The sequence below is a fragment of the Rosa chinensis genome, chromosome 7 (assembly GCF_002994745.2).
Source record: "Rosa chinensis cultivar Old Blush chromosome 7, RchiOBHm-V2, whole genome shotgun sequence".
Lineage (NCBI taxonomy): Eukaryota > Viridiplantae > Streptophyta > Magnoliopsida > Rosales > Rosaceae > Rosa > Rosa chinensis.
This window is the reverse complement of record NC_037094.1, coordinates 28600903-28615398: the sequence shown is the minus strand read 5'-3', so window position 1 is coordinate 28615398 and position 14496 is coordinate 28600903. Positions and strand designations below refer to the sequence as shown.

Genomic DNA, 14496 nt, shown 5'->3' with positions numbered 1-14496 from the left:
GCAAAGCTGAAAGTGACATGGCAGCAGGCAGGGGAGGAATCAACCATGCATGTCCCTCGCAAGCGCGCTCAGGACTATGACCACGACGACTCTCTTACTGAGATCGACCCTGGGCTCCGCTACAGCTTCCACTGTAACTATCAGGTACTTCCTCTTTTAACTTTACCCCTCAATTTCTTTGGAATTACCAATTCAATGTATCTAGGCTTGTCTGTTTTGCTCGTTATAGAATACAATAGTTGTAGTTGTAGAGAAAAAATGAAAATTCTCTCAGAGAGTTGTAATCAAATTTCACATGTTTGGTCCTTTGGTGGAACTCCCACCAAATTGGAAGGGTTAGTTTCAGACCACAAGGCTGCTGGTGGATTATGCAGAAACAAGTGAATATCAGTGAAGATTTTACGCCAAAAATTGATTCTCTGCTTCACATGAAGACTTGGCTATAGTTGGCTAATTTTTACTACTCCAAGGGACCAGGTTAGGACCAAGAGACATTCAATGTCCACTAGTAGAATGTCTGTCTATATGGCCCTGTCTAGAATGAGATATCCTTTAGTGAACCCCATCCCATTTTACTGTGCCTTTGATATACTTGAGATATCTTTTTACTCTAGTCATGTTAGAGGCTTAGGAGAGTGCATAAATTGACAGCAATGATCTTTAGATGGTTAATTGAATGTTGCAATTCTGTATTTTGTTTTTATAGAAGATCATTAACTTGTAGATGGTACAGTTCATGTTTTAATTGATCTGTGTTGGGTTTTTGCAGGGGACGATTACAAGATTAAAGTTTGGAACTACAAGATGCATAGATGTCTTTTTAGTCTTCTCGGGCATCTAGATTATATTCGTCCCGTGCAATCTCACTTTTTTTATGCTTGAAGCTTTGTTGAAAGATTTGTACAATGATGTAAGTTTTATAATGGTCTATGCTACATGTGCTCTATGCACTATAGTCATTCTCTATGCACTATAGTCATTCTCATTCAGGTTTATGAACCATTCGTTTGAAGGCAATGATTTCTTATTCTTGGTCCCCATACAGAGGATTTCTTAATCTTTACAAGCAATATGCCTTTTAATTTACTAATGATAGCTTTCTTCTAGGTTATGCCACTGTAATACACGTTACTGACTAAGTCACTAACCAAGTCACATTGCATGTTGACCACGTCACTGTTATACACATATCACTGACCAAGTCACTGGCCAATAAAGTCATTGGCTAAGCCAAATCCCTAGTTAGTGAGGTCACTGGCCAAATCATTGTTAACCTCAAGTCACTGTCAGTGACTTGGCTACTGACAGTTACTTGGTTAGTGACATGGTCAGTTACTTAGTTAATGACATGTGATTAACAGTGACTTGGCTATTAACTTGTGACTTGGCTACTGACAGTTACTTGGTTAGTGACATGGTCAGTTACTTGGTTAGTCACATGTGATTAACAGTGACTTGGCTACTGACAGTTACTTGGTTAGTGACATGGTCAGTTACTTAGTTAGTGACATGATTAACAGTGACTTGGCTATTAACTTGTGACTTGGCTACTGACAGTTACTTGATTAGTGACATGATCAGTTACTTAGTTAGTGACATGCGATTAACAGTGACTTGGCTATTAACTTGTGACTTGGCTACTGACAGTTACTTGGTTAGTGACATGGTCAGTTACTTAGTTAGTGACATGTTCATGATTGTGACATGACTATTAGCTTGTGACTTGGCTACTGACAGTTAGTTAGTGACATTGTCAGTTACTTGGTTAGTGACATGGTCAGTTACTTGGTTAGTGACATGGTCAGTTACTTAGTTAGTGACATGGTCAGTTACTTGGTTAGTAATATGTGATTAACAGTGACTTGGCTATTAACTTGTGACTTGGCTACTGACAGTTCCTTGGTTAGTGACATGGTCAGTTACTTAGTAACATGTGATTAATAGTGACTTGGCTATTAACTTGTGACTTGGCTACTGACAGTTACTTGGTTAGTGACATGGTCAGTTACTTAGTTAGTGACATGGTCAATTACTTAGTTAGTAACACGTGATTAACAGTGACTTGGCTATTCACCAGTAAAGTCAGTGGCCAAGTCATTGTTAAACGCAAGTCACTGGCCAAGTTATTAGCCATGTAACAGTTATGAACATGTCACTGTCAATCCCTAGCCAAGTCACCGACAAAGTCATATCTATGTCACTGCCATGTCATAGTCATGAACATGTCACTGATCATGTTAATAGTAACTTAGCCAGTGATTCCGATTCTATCCTTGAAGCCAATGACTTGAGATTAACAGTGACCTAGCCAGTGACTTAATATTTTTTTGTCCCAATTCTACCATTTAAACCAGTGACATTTTACTGACTTGTGATCAACATTGGACATGGGCTCAACATAGTAAATTAAACAGCATGAAATATACAAAAGCATAGATTAATCAGACATGAATAAATCGTTCCTAGATCGACACACAGACTTGAGTGATAAATGAGATTTATGAAGAAATTCGAAGAAGCTAGAAGAATAAAAAAAAAAGGTGAAATTCTCAGTCTTACAAGAACCATGTAAAAATTGTTTCACAATGCTGATGGATAACAAAGGTAAATAAAACGAGAGCCTAGTGAAGAAGGGCCGGTTTAGGTTTTCGGCGTTGAAAAGCGTGGAGAGCTGGAGGAACTTCGAGGTAGAAGTGGGGACAATCGGTGATGACACTGACTCGATTCTCTGCTTCTTAGGCTTGTGTTCCTGCTGCCCCTACTGGTGACCTAGTAGAAAACTTCCCACCATAACCTGATTTATCCGAAAAACAGATTATATGATAAAGATCAGTAAAATTAACATTAATGTGTCGAACTAATCAAAAATATTAGATTGATTTTATAGTGCTCAGAAATGCACTTTCGTAGTTGATAGTAAAACAAAAGATAAACTCGACCAGAATAACTCTATTAACACACTATTTTGGCCTCACTCCTCTTGTTTAGAGAAGAATCAACACAATGAATTAGTGATTTTCTAGCAATAACAGAATATCGATAAGCAACTCCTATATCCCAATGATAAAAGAACTTAGAATTCATTTAGTTACAACTGTTTTAATCACCATTGTGTCAAACTAGCGGTAGGTACTAACATTTTACCAAAAGATTTCATCATTACTTAGTCATTCAGTAGTAAATATGCTAAGATAATAAAAGTAGAATACTTTTATGAGTTCATCATACCCACTCTGGCTTCCATGACCTCTATTTGGGTTAAGAGTTAAGACGGAGTACCCCACATGGTAAGTTCGGGTCATCAGGGAACTACAAACAAGGACAAATAAACACAAGAGATATGCGCTCAAGTAATGAAACATCAAAATGGAAGAAGAGAAAAGAGTACTGCCTCTGGAATAACTTCACGAAATTACGAGTGTACTTTGTAGTACAGAGAAAAAACTTTGTGCTTACTTTCAAGATCAAGACGGCAGCAAAACATCAATACTCAATCTTTCTCCATGCTACCATTCCAGAGCAATTTTTAGCTAAGAGATCAAGAATTATCAAATTCTTTAGTCACTTCTCCAAAGTTATATTAAAGCAGCAAAAGTAGCAAACAAACCTGGCATTCCACTCTGCAGTCATTGCTCCCCTAGCCCTCTATACAGTGATCTAGATGATGAGAACAAAACAATAGCAACAAAATCAGAGAATGTACTTTGCGAATCAAGGAAAACAAAATAATGGTTTGAACCAAAGCCAATGGGCCATATTGGACTGAAAATAAAAGGGCAAAGATAATAACCAATCAGCTAAAGTGGCACTTTTGAGAAATAAACAAATTGATGGCGAAACCAGAACTCTAAGAATTTAGTGGCAGTAGTAACCACCATGATTCTTGAACCCAGTGTGTTGGATCATGTATGCGTACTACCCTATTGCTTCCATGAATTTAGTACACACAAGACTAAGCTTGAACATACATAACATTACAACAATCTTTTTCACATTAACAGATGCAACTATTTTCCCATTTATCATATAATGCCACTCTTCATATTCTGGCCTTTGGAACCTAGGAGTAACTAACTGCTCACTCTACGAGGAACATCAGTTTGAGGCAAACTTAAAACTTTTTAGGAACCAAACTTAAACTTTTCAATGGGTATCTAAAAGAAGCTTGACTTTAGATAATACAAAAAGAATCACCAAAAGAACAAAAAAAAAAACACAGGCATGAGGGAACTCAAAAGATGAAGTCTTACAGCATCCTTAAATGCAATAAAAACAGTCTTTGGAGAGTATGCATAAGTCGTTCCACTATCCAAGATAGTTTCATGCTTTTCATCAAACACCTTTGAGTAAAACTTCAAAGCCTTTCCAGCCACATGTATCTCCATCAATTCAATATTGTAATATGGACTGTTGCCCCAAAAATAAAGTGTATATGTGAGATGAAGAAAACACATTACTCAATAAAACAAACTAAATTAAAGGCATTATGAAAGTATGTACCTGCAAAAAGGATCCAAATGGGTGAGCACCATATCCCGGGGGGATTTAATCCCACCTAGAACCATAACGCCCCCACCTACACCAATTCCTCCATAACACATAAAAATGAATCACTGATAACACCCTTATCAACAAGCTGGTCCATGACGTAAGCTAAACACGACCCAAACCCATTATGCCATCGGTACGTTGGCTGTAAAGATCACCAGCTTCAAAATTATTGCAACCAAAAACAACATGACAGGGCACAAGTGCACTCTCATTGCCAAAAGAAATGACATCCTCACCAAGCACACCACTGCTGGAGCTCTGCTCAGCATAGCGCCTCTCATAACTGCATTGATTTCCTTTATCGTCACAGTTGCAATTGATATTACACTTTACAGGTTGGTACGTGCTGGATCAATCTGGTTGAAACCTGGGGTCCTGCATAGCAACAATTGTTCAGCTTGCACGAATACGAACTAATACTAATAATATCAACCATCCATAACAAAAACAGAACGCCATAAGAATTAAAAAAAAAAATTACAGCTTTGAAAAACAAGTTCAATAATTCCCTAGACCATTTGATGCAGAAAAATAACAGCAGAAGTACAGAAACATAATGTTTCCGGCTCTAAACAAAAGAAATGAAGGAAACACAGCGAAACTAGTGAATCTGATTTTGAATTCTTTTGGTTCCTACCTTCTTGTCAAAAGCGTCATACTTAATTTTAATCAAGTACATTAATCGCTAAGCTCTTATTAAATGACCCTCAACCATCGTAATAATCACAAAAGTAACCAAGTTATTGACTAATTCAAGCATGGAAATGAAGCCAAACCTGATGGTTATCGCATGCTTCACAGTTAGAGCAAGGCACATAAGTGACTAGTACTTCCCGTATCCACAATCAGAGCGAACATCTGAGGCAGTGTTCCAATCCACAACCGCGTCGTGTAGTACCTGATTCCAATTCCAAGTTCCAAAACCTTCAGTTCACTACAACTACAAATACCAAAGCTGAAAAAAAAAAAAAAAAAAAAAAAGCGAGGGAGAATTGAGAAGAGAATCAAACCCGTTGGTAAGGAGATCATGTAGAGCCTCATGTGCGCGTTTGGCTCCGATCACTGGAGACGTCGACCATTGAAGGCTCGTCGGATTGCTGGCACAGTGGCACTGCTTCAAGAACTCATCCACTGATCCCAACGATGCGTCGCTCTTCGCCATTGACACTCTCGAGGTCTATAAGTGGACGACGCTCTCGGGAACGACCGCTCCATTTTCAACATTTTCCAAGCTCGAAATTGATTTCAAATCCAAATGACGTCCTGCTCCGGATGCGAAGCGACGGTAGAGAAACAGAGCTCCGGCTTCTTCAACTTGACTTCTTCTCCTCCACACCCTTGGATTTCTACAGCACGCCCTCTTCATCGCTGTCCTCATCGTACTAATCGTTGGACCGGAGCTTGGGTAGAGAGAGAGAGAGAGAGGATTTGAGCTTTAAAGTTATAAACGTATATTAGGCTTTTAAGGGCAGAATCGGAATTAAAAACATTAAAAACTGACATTTTTTAACATCACTTCATTATTTATAAGGAGTAAATTAATATTACTAACAATTCATTATGGATCATTTTATCAAGTGAGAAACTTGGTGATCTTTTTAGGGACAATGATAAAAGAGGTCATTTTAAAGTACCTAATGATGATCCAGATATCACAAATGTCTCCATAATAATTAAGGTCACCTGATAACTACCTACCACTAGAGTTAAACTTAATTACAAAAACTGCCACTGGCAGTTCTCCCTAGTCCCTCCCTCCCGTTAACTAAGCCTGTCTGAAACCTTATCTGAATATCCCTCTCTCTGGTAGCATGCCAATTTCTTGGACTTGCTTCGGAGTTCCACGCGCCATCTTCGTCAGCCGAGAGCCCATCGTCATTGACGAGGACCGCACCGGAACTTCACCCCGAGCAGTTCATTTCCGGCAAGGAGGATGCCGCTAACAACTTCGCCCGTGGCCATACACCACCGGCAAAGAGATCGTCGATCTCTGCTTGGATCTGAAACATAATGGACCTTTTTATCAAGTGGAAAACTATGTGACATTTTTATCATTTCACACTCTAATGTGACCTTTTCCGTTATTTCCCTATTTTATATCTAAAGGAGAGATATTCTGGAAAGGCAGATGCAATTTTCATATCTTAAGGGAAAGGCAAGTTGTGATGGTTTTTTTTCTTTACCTTTTAATTAGGAACAATGTTAAGTTTTTTCATTACCTTGTGCATATATATGTTTGCAATTTTGATACCTAGTACAAAGATAATTTCTTAAGGTACTACACCAATTTCGGAATCAGACAACACATATCAGACAACAGCAAACATTTTAACTGTCGTCTGAAATAATCAGACGATAGCAAGAAATATTCTGTCGTCTAAGTTTTCGAATCCAACAACAGTTTTTTCTTGACTCTTGTGCAAAAGCATTTAAGACAATGGTTGATTTTTTTTATGTTGTTTGAATGAGTCAATTCAGACAACAGTTATTATGTGATGTTGTCCAAGGTTCATTTATACAATGGTTTATTTTTGCTGTTGTCTGATTATTTTCAGTCACACAACTGTTTTATTTTATTGGGAAAAAAATACAAACAGTGCTCCAACTAAGGCCGGTTCTAAATTTCTATACCCAAGTTTTTGAAACTATCACAATGGTATCCAAAATTGTCAACCCGACCCAACATTCGTACCTGCCGTCATGACGGTGTTAACTATCATGCCACGTGCTAATTTTAGAGGGATATTTGGGTCATTTCTTATTTGTCTCCTCCACCAAAGCAAAGTCGCAGATCATCTCCCTCCTCTTGTCACCTCTCTGGTCTTTGATTCTCTCTCTTTGATTTGTTGTATACCGTGGGTGTTAGATAAAGAAAGTTATATGAGTGTGTTTCTCTTTAAGAGAGGAAGAAAACGGTGTAAAAATTTTGACCAGAGGAGACCAGAGATAGCAACGTGGTGATCGGAAAAGAAGAAAGCAGTTGGGTGCTTTTTTCTTCTGGGCTCAATATCGGGTTTTGGCAGCAAAACCCAGCAACTGGGTAGGAAATGCAGAAGCAAACAAACCTTAATCTAAACACAGAAAAAGAATGGCCAAAAGCCAAACCCAAACAACAAAAAGAAACCCATACATAAAACAAATTCCAAGGCTCTTTGAGCCATAACCACCCAAGCCACAACCGGAGACAAGACGCCACCACCCAAGCCACCAAGCAGAAACACCATCAGATCAGGGTTGTAAGGCTTGGAGGTGCCGATTGTGACCTTAATTGCGAACTCCAGGAGGTGCCGATTTCGACCTCAATTGTCGTTTCTCCGTTTGCATTCTTGTTCTATTATATTGCATCCACCTCCTCCAACCTCTCAATTGTGTCGTTTCTCAAAGTACAGAGAATCCATCATAAAGAGTCTAAGTAACTACCTTTCATTGGGAGGCTTAATCCAATCATGATCTTCTTCTTCAAAAATTGGTGGCTCTGAAGCCATAGCTTTCTTGGGTAGAGGAATCTCATCATGATCTTCAAATTTGGCACAACAGCACCAACTTCACAACACCACCTCTCTCTCTTCGAAGCAACTTTGCTTGTCTTGAATTTTGTCTCCAGTCTTTACCAACAAGTTGAACATTTTACACAAGCTCAAGAGCTTGCAGCAATGGAATTCCAGAGCTTATTGTGGGCTCGAACAAAAAAGCCAAATCTTTTAAAGCTTTCCTAGAAATACTTGACCCCATTGATCGACCCATCATGCTTGCCATCTCTGTTGTCCTAATCGACTCCGACCCATGTGGCCGAATAGCCTTCAACGTGTCCCAAGTACCTCCACTGTCTTGATTCGACGGGGGTCACCCGTGGAGTGGACTCGCTGCCTGAGTTTGAAGTCTGGGTTTGATTCCAATGAGTCTTGCATTTCTGAAGATCAATTGTTCGAGATGATCATCGCAGTTATGCCGCAAGAGTGGGAAAGGAGAAAGTAACCATAGTGGTTATTAATTAAGTGAAAAAAAAAAAGTTGGGACGGAATTACCCCTCAAAATATGCCACCTGGTATAATAGTTTAACGCCGTCATGGACGGCAGGTACGAATGTTGGGTCGGGCTGACAATTTTGGGTACCATTGTGATAGTTTCAAAAACTTGGGTATAGAAATTTAGAACGGGCCTTAGTTGGAGTACTGTTTGTATTTTTTTCCCTATTTTATTTTAGGTGTCTGTTGTCTGATATCTTTTAAGTCAATGTCTGCTGAAAGATGTTGTCTGATTGTTCTGATTCACACAACAGTTTTTAGCTAGGTTTCTATTGTGCCACTCTCTTTCGGACAATGTACTTGAGTTGATGTTGTCTGAGTTTTAGGGTTCAATATGCTAGCGCCCAAGAATTGGCTTTTAAGGCTTGGTTAAATTTTCAAAATTCACTTCCCTCTGTTCATCCAAATTTTGGTGAAATGTTAGAGCAGTATATAAAGGAAAGGGAACCCTAGCATTTCCTCCTTTTCTCCTTCTTCCTCTCTCGGGCCGCACACGCCTCTCTCTCCCCTGTCCTCTTACATTCTATTCTCTTTCCCTTCCACTTCTCTCTGCCATCGTCGGAGACCACCATTTTTGGCCACCAATTCATGACACCACCCTTGAATCAGCTCCTCTGCTCGAAGACGGTAAATGGAATCGGAGTTCTGCAATTCAGGTTGGGTTCGTGATAGGGAAGCTCAGCTATACCCTGGGTGGATTTCGTTTTGGTCTTTTCGATTAATCGCATATTTTCATCATCTATTTTTGTTTTCTCTGTGCCTCCTTCTCTTATTACTGTGCGAATTTGTGGGTTTAGGTACTATGGATTCATCAAGAAAAGCCCAAGTCCCGGTACCTAATTCAAGAACCGCTCTTTCCAAGACAGCATAGACAAGAAAATGTAAGGAAACCTCTGGGTTCTTTAATTTGATTCGATTTTATTTCAAATTTAGGGTTTTTCTTTGTTAACGATTTGCCCCAATTCTGGGTTTCATTCTTTTTAAGAAAAAGAATGCAGCTTTTCTTTTGCTAATTAACGTGTTTTTCTGGGTTTGATTAGTAATAGGATTTATAGTATTGTTTCTTACTGGAGGGCCAATTGGGGCATTGATTGTACTGTTGAATCTTCATAGCAGCTGTGACTCTATGAAGTGTAGTTAAAAAAAGAGTTAATTACTGTTTACTCCCTATACTTATAGGGTTTCATCGTTTCAGTCCCTGACCTTCGAATTTCACCTAAAAAGTCCCTGAACTCTCAATTTCCTCCAAATTAGTCCTTGCCGTCAAGCTCTGTCCAAATTATCCGTTAATTTGCTGACGTGGCACCCATTTTATGCCAAAATCTCTATTTTACCCTCACTTAAAAAAAATTCTTTTTTTTTTGTACTTAAAAAAAAATTCTCTTTTTATTTTTTATTTTTTCTCTTTACATCCTCTTCTAACAGAGCCCCAATCTAGTATCGAAGCTGCCCTCCATCACCCAGATTTCATTTCTCTTCTTCCTCACCTACTCAAAAACCCCGATTTCATTTCTCTCTCTAGACATGACGGTGACTCTGTGTCTTAAGGCCACTCCCTCTTCCATTCTCTCGCTCTCTTTCACCTCCCAAACATCACCACCACCTCTCTTTCCCCAAAACCCGCATCCCCACATTCGCCACCATCACCATGTCGTCATTCCCCGTCGTCGAGCACAACGTCCTCTTCAAGGTCAAAGACAACACCAATCCCTCCAAGGTCAACAGCTGCTCAGATCCGCCGCGTCCCTCCATCGTTTTGTCGCATCTGGGTTCCGGGTCGGATAAAGAGAATCTCAGCCTCTTTATCTGGGACCTCTTTACTCGGCTACAAATCGGCTGCATCGAGTTCAAGAAGAAGGCTTTGGAGTCTCAGCTTCAGCTTCTCGAAGACGACGACAAGGCCGCCTGCTCGACAAGGCCGTCGATGGGATTCAATCGGCAACTTTAAAATGAATCCCTCGTTGTCTTCTTCTCCATCTTCTACTTTCGCCGGCTCTTGGTTTTCCAGTGTGAAACGATGTCAGCAGTTGTAGATGTCAGAAGGTTCGATCTGGCGGGTCAGCACAGGCGCAGGAAAATCCAGGTCCGATCTGGTACGGTGGGAATTTGGGTCGAACATCGATGTTCAGAGCGCCGGTGGTCGGCATAGAGGAACGACGACAGGAGAAGACATCGTGGTGGTCTTTGAGCATCGGGTCTGCAGCTCGGCGACTGGTCTGGTACGGTTCTGAGTACGGATCAACCATTGGTTTGGAGACATTGGGTAAAAGATTAATGCTTTGAGCTCCATTTGCTACAGATTTTGCTCACTTGGGCCATTTTGGTGTTTCTGGGTCTCTAAATTCAGAGAGATCGCTCACTTGGGTCCCTTTAAATTTCTGCAGGGCTTGTTTCGATGATGATGTCAAGGAGGGGGGCAAAGTTTGCTTGCAGTGTGGCACTACCTATGATGGTATCTCTTTTACTTGGATTTCTCTATTCTATGTTCATGTTTTAGAAGTTCAAATCTGCTTGAGAGGGGTTGATGTGTTTTGTATGAAATAAATGCAATTGATGTTTAAATCTTCTTTGAAGAAGATGGGTCTGGTAGTAATTGAGGCTTGGTGTTGCTCAGTTCCCCGTCTGATTGGGTTAGATCTCGGCTTTTTTTTTTTTTTTTTTTTTTTTTTTTTTTTTTTTAATTGGATTTGCCAAAAAAAGGGTTCTGGTTGTGAATTTTGATGTGCGTGAATGTGGAATTGTATATGAATTGTTGAATTATCAAGTTTAACTGATTCTTGATTCGTTGAGATTATGATCTGTTTTGGTTTAATCAATAATTGAACTAAGTAGTGAATCTGTGATTAGGTTGGATTTATGATATTATCTTTGATCCCAATGGTATTGATTGGAGTTGATAAGTGGTTTGTATGTTGTTATGGTAATTTTCGGATGATTCTGGTCATGGGTATGCACATTCTCAGTCCAGCGAGAAAGATGCCAGAGGATGAGAGCTTCCGGATAATAGACTGCGATAAACAGAGGAGAGGAGAGATGTGGAAGAAGAAGAGGTAAAAATAAAAACAAACAAAAAAGAGAGAGAGAAAAAATTTAATTAATAAAAAAAGAGTAAGTGAGGGTATAATAGACTTTTAGCATGGAAATGACCGCCACGTCAGCGAGATAACGGAGTCTTGGACGGAGGCTTGACGGCAGGGACGAATTTGGAGGAAATTGAGAGTTCAGGGACTTTTTAGGTGAAATTCGAAGGTTATGAACTGAAACGATGAAACCCTATATGTATAGGGAGTAAGCAGTATTTAATCCTTAAAAAAGACAAAAGGAATTCTTTTTTGTGGTAATTTAGGCTTTAGGATTTTGGAATTGAAGTTTCATGTAATGGTGCCTCACTACATATGGGGGGATTGGGGTACATGCAGTATGCACTTTCATAGGTACTTGACATGAAAGATCTCTGGTACCTATATATGTAAGTATGTGTTGCCCTCATAGAATACGTTAGCATTCACTTACACGTATCAGAAAGTTATAATATTGGGAAACTATAAAATTTTGTGGTAGTTTCTGTCTGTAAAGTAGAAGCCTTCATTATGGTCATGGATCCTTAATTCCTGTTGTCAATGACTTTAGTGTATTGGTCATTTTAGGGACCATTCATGCTGCGAGATTGAGTTCCAGTAACATTTAAATTACTGGAGTGGTACTTAAGATATATTGTGACAATAGCAATATCACTGTGCAAGGTCTTGGGTTCAATCGTAGTACATTAACAGGTGACAAGATTTTCTAATGTCCCCTTTCTGCGACTTCTCATGTTATGCAGATATTGTATAAGAATGTGGAGCATCCAAAGCTTGCTGCATTCATCAAGGAGCATACTTGGGTAATGGAGTCCGAAGAATATCTTACTTTTCCTTAAAACCAGTTTGAGATTAAGGGAGGGGTTCTTCACTATCTTGAGTCCATTGAAGAGGTGAGCTTCCTCATCATGTTAATTGCAACTTGAGTTGTGCTGAATCTTTATGATATTATTCACTAAAGCGGGTGCACTGTACCTTGGCATTCAGATGGTTTGATTACCTTTATGCCTTCATGCCTTTAATTGTTTTTTTTTCTTTATTGAATTTTCAATCCTACTTTAAGTAACATTTTCATGATATTCTTTCATTTGTAGGGAGTAAGCATCTTCTAGAGATGAATAGGATTTTAAGGCCCGGGGGATACTTTATCTTGTCAACTAAACATGACAGCTTTGAAGCTGAAGAAGGTTTGTCCCATGTTTTACAATTACTATTTTGAGATGCTTGAAAGCTGGAACAGTAGACCTTATCTTATACTATATCATGAGGAGCAATTTTCTTAGTGCATGTAGTTCTGTTTGCTTTAAGGTATTTGATGATTTCCCCGGAATGCTGCTGTCATAAGAGTTGAATCTGCTTGCTCATGCTGCTGATTGTTGGTTTTTAATTGAAGGGCCTTGTTCAAAATCCTTTATATTGATGTGGGGAAAGGCGACTGACTTTGCTTTAGTACTACAGTCAGTGTATATGGGTCGGATATAGTCATTTTTCAAATCTGCATGTTTTTCTTAGTGCTTACTTTGGACCTATCATTGCTTGGAAAGGATAGTGCGGATGAATTCTCAATTGTGCCTTTTTTTTTTCCTTGATGATAATATGTTATCAAATAAGAGTATAATTGTGCTTGATTCTTGATTTTTCGATGGTGGTAGAATGCAGCTACGATAATTTGACTCTTAGAATGGAAAAGAAGTAAGGTAATTGGTGATGTCTATTCTCAATAGTTCTTATTGTTATTTATTTTCTTGCTGCATATCTCATATGAAAATATATAGTGATGGGTCTCTTTTGATTTTTAAGGTAAATGTGCCACAGTGGCTCCATGTAGCGTATCGTTTCTAAAGCAACACTACTTTAGGCCAATGGTTCTAAAGCATTGAAGCTTGAAATTAGAATGGCATCGGAATTGTCAAGCTTATGGGATATTAATTTGGTAAGCCTGCATACATATGTATCATAACTTGAAGTTTTTGAATCTTAAGTTAGGTATGCCACAGATTTCATAACTTTTGCGTTATTTTTTTTATATGATTTCCCCAGTTTATCAGTCCCGAGTGTATGTAAACTATTTGATTAACTTGTGTCAATCTACATTTTATAAGAGCTTTAGTATTTGATCATGATGCTCTCAATACCTTGATAGTTTATTAATTGCATCTACTTTTCTTTCCTTGCAGTGATTTTGCTTACAACTATCTTGGGAGATCGAGCAAATTGTATTCTTTTTTATTATTATGTAAAGCTCATGAAACTTGAAAGCTTGTTAAGCTAATGAAATAGATATAGGCACTTGGGCAAGGTTAATTCCTGTGTAAATGTTGGGATGGATACTGCTAATGGAATGAAATGGTTTTTGGAATCAAGGATGTGTTGTTCAATTGTACAGAATGTACGTATGTCTTCTCTTCTATCTCAGACAATTCAATACCAATCACAAATCATTGTCTAACAAACGAACATAAAGAAAAAACTGTTGTCTGAAGCAATGACACACAATGACTTTAATAATTTTCCTGTTATCTTGTTTGAAGTCAGTCAAGAGTATTCAATTACTTTGCTGATCTACAAGCTTCCTTCAGACAACAGTTTTTTAACAAAACAATGTTCTTTAAATGTTAGTTACACGTCAACATTCTTCTAGGGTCTGTCAACAGAAATTACTTTGCACAAGAGTTAAGGTACCAAATGTTGTTGTTCTTCGTGGTATCTAGACAACAGACAGTATAGTAGTCGCTGTTGTAGTAAACTTTATCAGACGACAGTTTTCTGCTATTGTCTGATTCATGTATCAGACGGCATTGAGATAGACAACAGCAGACTCTATACTCAGACGACAATGA

General features: G+C 38.8%; 1 long non-coding RNA gene and 1 pseudogene across 3 annotated transcripts; one reads left to right on the top strand and one right to left on the bottom strand.

The window, feature by feature from the left end:
* Positions 1–2411: 2411 nt before the first annotated feature.
* Positions 2412–7253, bottom strand: LOC112177738 (annotated as a pseudogene).
* Positions 7254–9999: 2746 nt separating this feature from the next.
* LOC112178961 lies at positions 10000–14019 on the top strand. Of its 3 annotated transcripts, none has more exons than XR_002927568.2 (7): positions 10000–10839; positions 10961–11028; positions 12400–12549; positions 12751–12843; positions 13309–13353; positions 13457–13589; positions 13834–14019. It is a non-coding gene; the product is annotated as an uncharacterized LOC112178961 (long non-coding RNA). The 3 variants fall into 3 exon arrangements; XR_005804112.1 differs by having other exon boundaries at positions 12965–13353; XR_005804111.1 differs by having other exon boundaries at positions 12751–13353.
* The last annotated feature ends 477 nt before the right edge of the window (positions 14020–14496 follow it).